Source organism: Pipra filicauda, unplaced genomic scaffold, assembly GCF_003945595.2.
Source record: "Pipra filicauda isolate LSUMZ 115617 unplaced genomic scaffold, ASM394559v2 scaffold57_size4234018_pilon, whole genome shotgun sequence".
In the NCBI taxonomy this organism is placed as follows: Eukaryota; Metazoa; Chordata; class Aves; order Passeriformes; family Pipridae; genus Pipra; species Pipra filicauda.
Window position 1 is genome coordinate 1,279,088 of NW_024104731.1, and position 7,213 is coordinate 1,286,300.

Sequence of the window (7,213 nt, forward strand, 5' to 3'; positions counted from 1 at the left end):
CCCTCCCGCCCCGGCGCTGACTCACCGGCCGCGCCCCGAGCGGCACCGGGACAGGGGCAGGGGCGCGGTGGGCACGGGCTGGGCAGGAGCGGCCCCTCCCTCCGGCCCCGCGGGGCCCTGTCCCCGTCCCCGGGGGGCTCTGGGGATGCGGAGGAGGCACCGGGAGCAGCGCCCCGGGGTGCAGGGTCGGGGCTCAGCCCTCGGCCCCCCTTCTCCAGCTGCCTGGGGCCGCCCGCCTTTCCGATGGAGCCGCCGGTGCCCCCGGGGGAGGCAGCCCCCGTACCCCGCCCCTAACCCTCCCCTGCGGTACTGGGGCAGCGGGTGTGTGGCAGCCCGGGCTCTGGGTTCCCCGCAGCAGGGTGACAGGGGCAGCACCCGAGCCCCGCTGTGCAGCGCCCGGCCGGGCCCGCACGGCCCCGACCCCGCACGGCCCCGACCCCGCACGGCCCCGACCCCGCACGGCCCCGACCCCGCACGGCCCCGCCGAGCGCTCCCTGCCACCCTCAGAACGGCTCCTCCCGCCCTGGGCTCATCCACGGCCAAGCCAGAGCGAGCCCCCGGTCACGGCCAAGCCCCCTTCCCCCAGCAGGGCTCAGGGTGCAGTCCCAGCTGGGAGAGGGCTCGGTGACGTCCGCCACCAGCAATAAACCCTGGGAGACACAGCCGAGCCTCACTGAATCACGCTCAGATAACCCCAACGGGCCACCACACCCAGCACGGGGCAGGAAGTCAAAGCTTCTGCCAGTCTGAGCAGTGAAAAAGAAATTTCTGAAGCCCAGGTCTTACACCGGTAACAAAAACAAGATTTAGTTAAGTATTTGCAGATCTTCAGTTGGATCACTTGAGGTGACTCTTTCAGCCCAACAGTGTGGCCAGTTTACTGGTGATCGACCTCAAATACTTCAGAAAAAAGGAAGCACTCCCTACTCCCGCGGCATGCAGTTATTCCTGTAATTTCAGTGTGGTTTTCTAAAGCCCTTGCAGGTGAACAGATTCAGGTAGTCCTTTCGAGACTATGTTGTCACACAGTGGTTTTGATTCTGCACAGAGATATCTGTTTCTGGTAGAAGGCTTTCTTTGTAGGCATAGACAGAGATGTCTTCTGGCAGATGCAGGGAGTAAAAAAGTTTTAGGCTTATGCAGGTGCATAAAAACAGTGGTAGCAAAAGCTGGCAAACACAAAAGAGACAAGAACATGGGCTGACAGACAATGCAGTTGCTGGGATGAAACAAGATCAGTGATACAAAAAGGCAGAAATACTAAGAAATATTACACGACTTCAAACACGGAGGCAACAGAGTGGACACATGAGCTGGTCATTGCAGAAGGTGAAAATAATGTTAACAGACCTCTTCATGTGAAACAAAACTGGTATGAAGGGGAGAGCCATAGGAAAAGGCACATGATGGAGCAGTGCTTTGTCAGAGAACACTGGTGCCAGGATTGCACTAGTTTGACACATTAGCTTTCTTTTTGTCAAGGCCACTGTCGTTATTTCTCTGTGTATTAATGAACCTGTCTTTCAAAATTAATTCCCGGTTATCCCACTTCAACTAGTGTCTGTCACTAACAGTTAAACAGATTATTTCCCCCTCCTTCTCAGATTTCTTAGAAAAAAAAATAAATCCCTGACAACTTGGAAATGTGATTCACAGATAAAAAATTCTTAAAATCCTAGAAGTAACAGCCACTCTGCACTGCAATATTCATTAGGGGCTTTAAACAGGGATAAGCAGCTGAGCAGAGGCCACAGAGCCAATTTGCCCACTAATGGCTGCACAATCCCTCAGGGGCAGTTTTTTTAACCCCCAATTCTTGTCAAGCATTATTAAAACAAAAGCAAAAAACCATAACTACAACATCCTCAGCCAAAGAAAGTGTTTTCACATATGCAATGTACTGCCAACATGCAATATATGTATGTTGCACTCTTGTATACAATCTGCTGAGTCACATATTAATGAATTGAGAGGAACATATTCATTCTCTTAACTGAACATCCATTTGCCTTTCAGTCCTCTACCTCAGCCTGTTCCAATGGCACTACTACTCCCACTTCCTGAGAAATGTTTTTTTTTTTTTAATAATTCAATACCTAAAATATGAAGTAGCTCATCCACCATCATTAATTTTGGCTAACTAGATCTTCATATGAACAGTTTGCAAAAACTTGGATATCAAGTGAGCTATTATCATTATAGCCAACAGCTTCAGAAATGTTGTCTCTAACATCCAACTTAATCATCAGTTATTCAATCTCAGGATCACACATTCACCTCAGTTTAAAATGGACAGCAGCCTCTCTGAACTCACACAAACTTTAGGGACTGTTGAAGTGATTTCAACAGAAAAAAGAGTGACAACAAGAAAAAAAGAAGAGCAACTATATTCAGAGTAAGGAAGATACAAACTTTATATTCCAACATATTACAAATTCCCTCAACTGTTCTCTGATTATGTAGGTCAACTGACATGAAAGGCACTTGTACCAGCTGGGGACTCTGAGTAGGATGAACAGCAGAAAACACATCCACACTTCAGCAGAACAACTAGCCATCCCCTAATACCAAGGCCATGGATCCTGCCCATGAAATTACGATATATTCTTCACACCTTTAAGAAAAAACTCTGCAAAAGCAGTGAGTCAAGGCAGGCAGCAATCAGCCTGTGCACACAGGAAAGCCAAACAGGGAAAGGAAATTAATTAATGGGAAATCAGCAACCAAGTGCCTGAGTCATTTGTTAAAATGAGACATGAGGTTGTATGTCACACAGGTTATTTCTGAAGCTTTACCCAAACCTTGGAGGGTTTGTACAGCACCTACCACAAGGGGTTGTGGTCCATGAGCACTGCTCCTGGGCACTACACTGCAGTAACCATGTCAGCATGAGCCTGGATAAAAGGCTGGGACACCAGTGTCTCTGTGTCTGCCTCACACAAGATTTACTGGAAGCAAACACGCTTCAACAAGCCTGTGAGGAAGGCAGAGCCAAGAAATGTTTCGATTTGTTCTCGCATTGCTCAGTCCCTGCACTCCCCTAAAGTACCTGCATAGAAGGTCATATTTCAAATAACCAGCAACTCCTTCAGCTGCAATTCCCTCTCTGTGACCTCTGGCTTCCTGCAGGCTGCCCACAGCAATCAGAGAGAGCACACTGCCTGGACTGGAGCTCCACAGAGTCCTGGGGATGGAAAAACAAATACAACTGTGCCAACTTCTCACTTACCCTTCTGATTGTTCACTGATTGAGCTTCATCCTGTAATCTATAGACATGCTGTAAGTCCAGTCATTCCATCCTCTCAGACTCAGTGACATTATCATGGCTAACTCTACCATTCTTTTGTTACTGCTTAATATTGTTCGATATTAATTTTATCTTTTTTTCTCCCTCTTTCAATTCAGGACACCATTGTTTTCCACCCCACCAACACCTTTGATTTTTCCAGTCATTACCTTCTTATTATGTTATACTACTGGAGGCTTGACGTGCTTAACTCAAATACTCAACTGAAGTTCCCCTCTGACCCAAACTTTATCTTTGCATTTGGGGTCACTCCAGCTGATTTTTTTCTCACTTCTGTCTGACTGTTTTGCTCCTTCATCTACACAGCTCTTGCTCACACTCTTTCAGGAGGCTGTCTACACAACACAAAGTGCATTAACACTGGAGCTACGAAGGCCACAATTCTGTCAACATGTATTGCTTACTTAAACCTGCTTCTTCACTGAAAACAGGGGGGAGGGATCAGGAGAAAGGACTTTCTGTTTTAGGTGTGACTGAGCCTCTGTGTACTGTTGTTGTATCCCTGAATGTGTTATGTTGCAAGAGGATAATATAAATTCCATTCTGATTAGCATATGGAGCAGGCAGACCTCTGGGTGTTGTTTTTGCATCTTGATTATCAGGTCTAATTTGGGAACTGCCACGATACAAATACACACAGATTTGTTATTAGCACTTAATCACAGGTTACAGAGAAAGTTAAATATAATTTATAAGTTAGGCTAGTTAGGTTCCCAGGGGAACAAATTGGCAAGTTATTATGTCCATGGCTACAGAAGAAAGGAGGAAGGACTCCTGCTTAACACACCTAGTAAAACTAAACACTGCAAGTGTGTAACTTGTTTACCTGAGGGAAGGGGAGTTGTGTTTTGATTTGTTTGGTTTTTTTTGGGGGGGGGGAGGGGAGTGAGGGAATGTTATTCTAAATATTACAGAACTGTTATCCCAATGCTTGTTTTTGAAAAATAGACTAAATCCCAGAACACCAATGCCAACTTTTATCTAACACAATACCAGAGAACCAGATATCTTGTTAGGTGCTCCACCTGACCACCTAAGCCCTTGGATCAGTTCTATTCTGTGCAATCTCATTCCTACACTACATGCACATTCCTGCACAAATGTTATTCTCCACTCAGAATTTCATTTACTTGAAATAATCCCTTTTAAAGAGCTAGACTTAATCTCTGGAATGATCTTGTGCGTTGGCCAGACCTCCAGTGTTCCACAAATGGTAAGGCAGCTGGCATTTGCTGGTCCAGTCTGGGAACAGAGAGGTTGTGTGAGATGAGCAGGTCATCCTGGATAGAAACTGGCCCCTGGACTGGATGCCTTGCAGTGCTATGGTTTGCTGGGTGATCTTACACTGTTGCCTTGATCAGGGCCTGTTTTTTGACTGTTGACTCTTCAGGGCAAAGACTAAGTATTACATCTGCTAAAGAAAATGGTAAAGAACACAAATTACTTCATCAAGACACAAGAATAAATTAGATTAATCAAACTGTTTCCAGTTTACCTTCCTGTGTTTCATAAAAAGTCTACATAACATGAAAGCTGATATAACCTTCTTAAAGGGTATATTTTAGCAATCATTGTGACTGGCAAAGACATGACAGGCAGTATGTCCTACAGGTACTTCCCATGCAGAATCTCAAAGTGCCTCACACATAAGAACCTGACAGCAAATGCTCTTCATAGCCAGTAAAACATCTATCTCTATCCTCCGCCAGTTGGCTGCATCTTGCACTTGACTTCTAAAAGTTTCCTCTTACACTTTTCAACTCTATATTTGCTAATTAATGTCTGTCTGCTGTTCAGTCTCCCTCTTGTGACACTTTCATGCACGTCTGACCACAACCTTAGTTTGAACTCTCATTTATTTTCAAAGATTTTCCTCCTCACCAGTGCAAATAACACCATCATTCTCCCCCTTCCATCTCTCACTCTCAGTGGCTGCATCCACTCCAAGCCCATGGGCACAAGGAGTTTGCCTCCACAGAGAACCAGATGCCTGGGTGACTTGGGATCCCAAATTAAGACAAGAGAGTAACAAAGCAAAATATTAGCTAAGATTATAGTTACAGTCAGAAAGAAACTCCTTTAAATATTCACAAAACCTAATGATAAACGAAGCTGTCTCAGGGCACACATAAGCCTAAATAAAGTCACTACCACTTGGCAAAAATTGTAAAGTTCAGGTCACTGTGGTGCAACTCCACTGTCCACAGAAAACAACCTGGACTCATCTCTGCTCTGTGCAGGTGCTCAGAAGGAAGCAAACAAACCCCTTTGTTACTCTCATCTGGCTGACGCGGTGACAACAAGGGCCATCAACTTCAAAGGTGTGATAGGCTTTTTTCCTTTGTGACTCAGTCCAGGCTCCTGCACCTTCTCTCCTGTTTAGGGCATGGTAATTACAGTAAGCCAGAGAGGTTTATGCTCCAGTGAGACAGAGAGACAGAGAGGAATATGCACCATGAACAAACGCTAAACCAGCAATTCAGGCACATGTGTAGCAAAGAACAGCAAAGGAACTCCTCTGGCACACATTCAGCATGAGCATTACTAGTCTCTGCAGCTCAATCCCATTTCTAACCTAAACCCTGAATCACCAGCACTTTGGTTTTTCAGCTGCCTCAGAGAGTAATCATCTGGTGAGGAGGAGAGGTCGCCTGGATACAAACACAAACACCAGTGAAACACTTGCCAAACCCCTCGCACTGGTATTGGCGGCTGGAACACACTCAGCGTCTTCACACTGAATGAAACAGTGGCAGGATACAGAAACAAACAGTCACTATGTGTGTAACCACGTTGCAGGGCATTTCCTCAGCCCCCCAGGGGACTTCCCGAGGCTGCTTCAGAGCCGGCTGCCTTTTAATGCAAAGATCAGATGGGCTGAGACAAAAAAAGAACTGTAAAGCACTGTCAGATATTAAAGAAGTTTACTTGCTGTTCTCAGATTATCATCAACACCCTCAATCGCAGTTTAAAGTACTTAGGGTTGGAGAGTTGCAGGTCCATCCCAACCTAGGTATCATGCTGTCTTTAGCCCTACTACTAATCCTTTAAGTAGTCCTCTAACAGGTTAAACAGACCCATGTCAAACCCAAACCCACTCTGCTGAGCTCAGCTTTCTCACCAATATAAGCACAATGCTGCCAGCATAAACAGGCTACTTAAGGGACATTTTAAATCCATTTACATGTCCCAGCGTCTAAAACGATCCGGGCTGCCAGCTCTGGAATGCACTTCCCCAGACTGCCCCACGCTGGAAAACACTGCAGGAAACATCACCAGGGCAGGAGGAGCCCCTGACATCACCCAGAACAGAGCAGCAGAAATAATCACTGCAGAGTTGGGCCTGTCTTGCCAAAGGACAGAAACAGCTACAAAAGATGGAAGCTGCCAAAAGTCCTCAGGGAATTTTTTCCTAGGAACAGCGTTAAAAAGGTTTGATGTAAACCCAAGTCTGTTCTGCTTCATTGTTTCCCATCATTATGTGCTCTTTCCACTTTAGTGACTCATAACAAAAACAGTCCCATGGTTTGGATTAATCTCCTGGCCTCTGCCAAAGCACTGGGGAGGCTGTCACACCTTAAATATGTCCCTGGGAATCCTGGGGAATAATTCTGAAAGTTTCAAGCAATCTAATTAAGCACCACCTAAACTTATTCTAAAAATCCTTAAACCACAGGTCCCTATGGCAAATCTGCAGGCTGATAACTGCATACTGCAAAAATTATCTCCTTGTTGTTTAACATCAGGCCACCTCTGAAATGACCCATGGAAATGAATTTGAAAATCACTTACAGTGTAAAGTTCCCTGGCAGAAGTCAGCACACTGTTATTACAGCAATCTGGAACACAGCTGCAAATTTTCTGTTAAAATCAACCGTTCTGTGAAATTACAGGGAAGTTTTTTA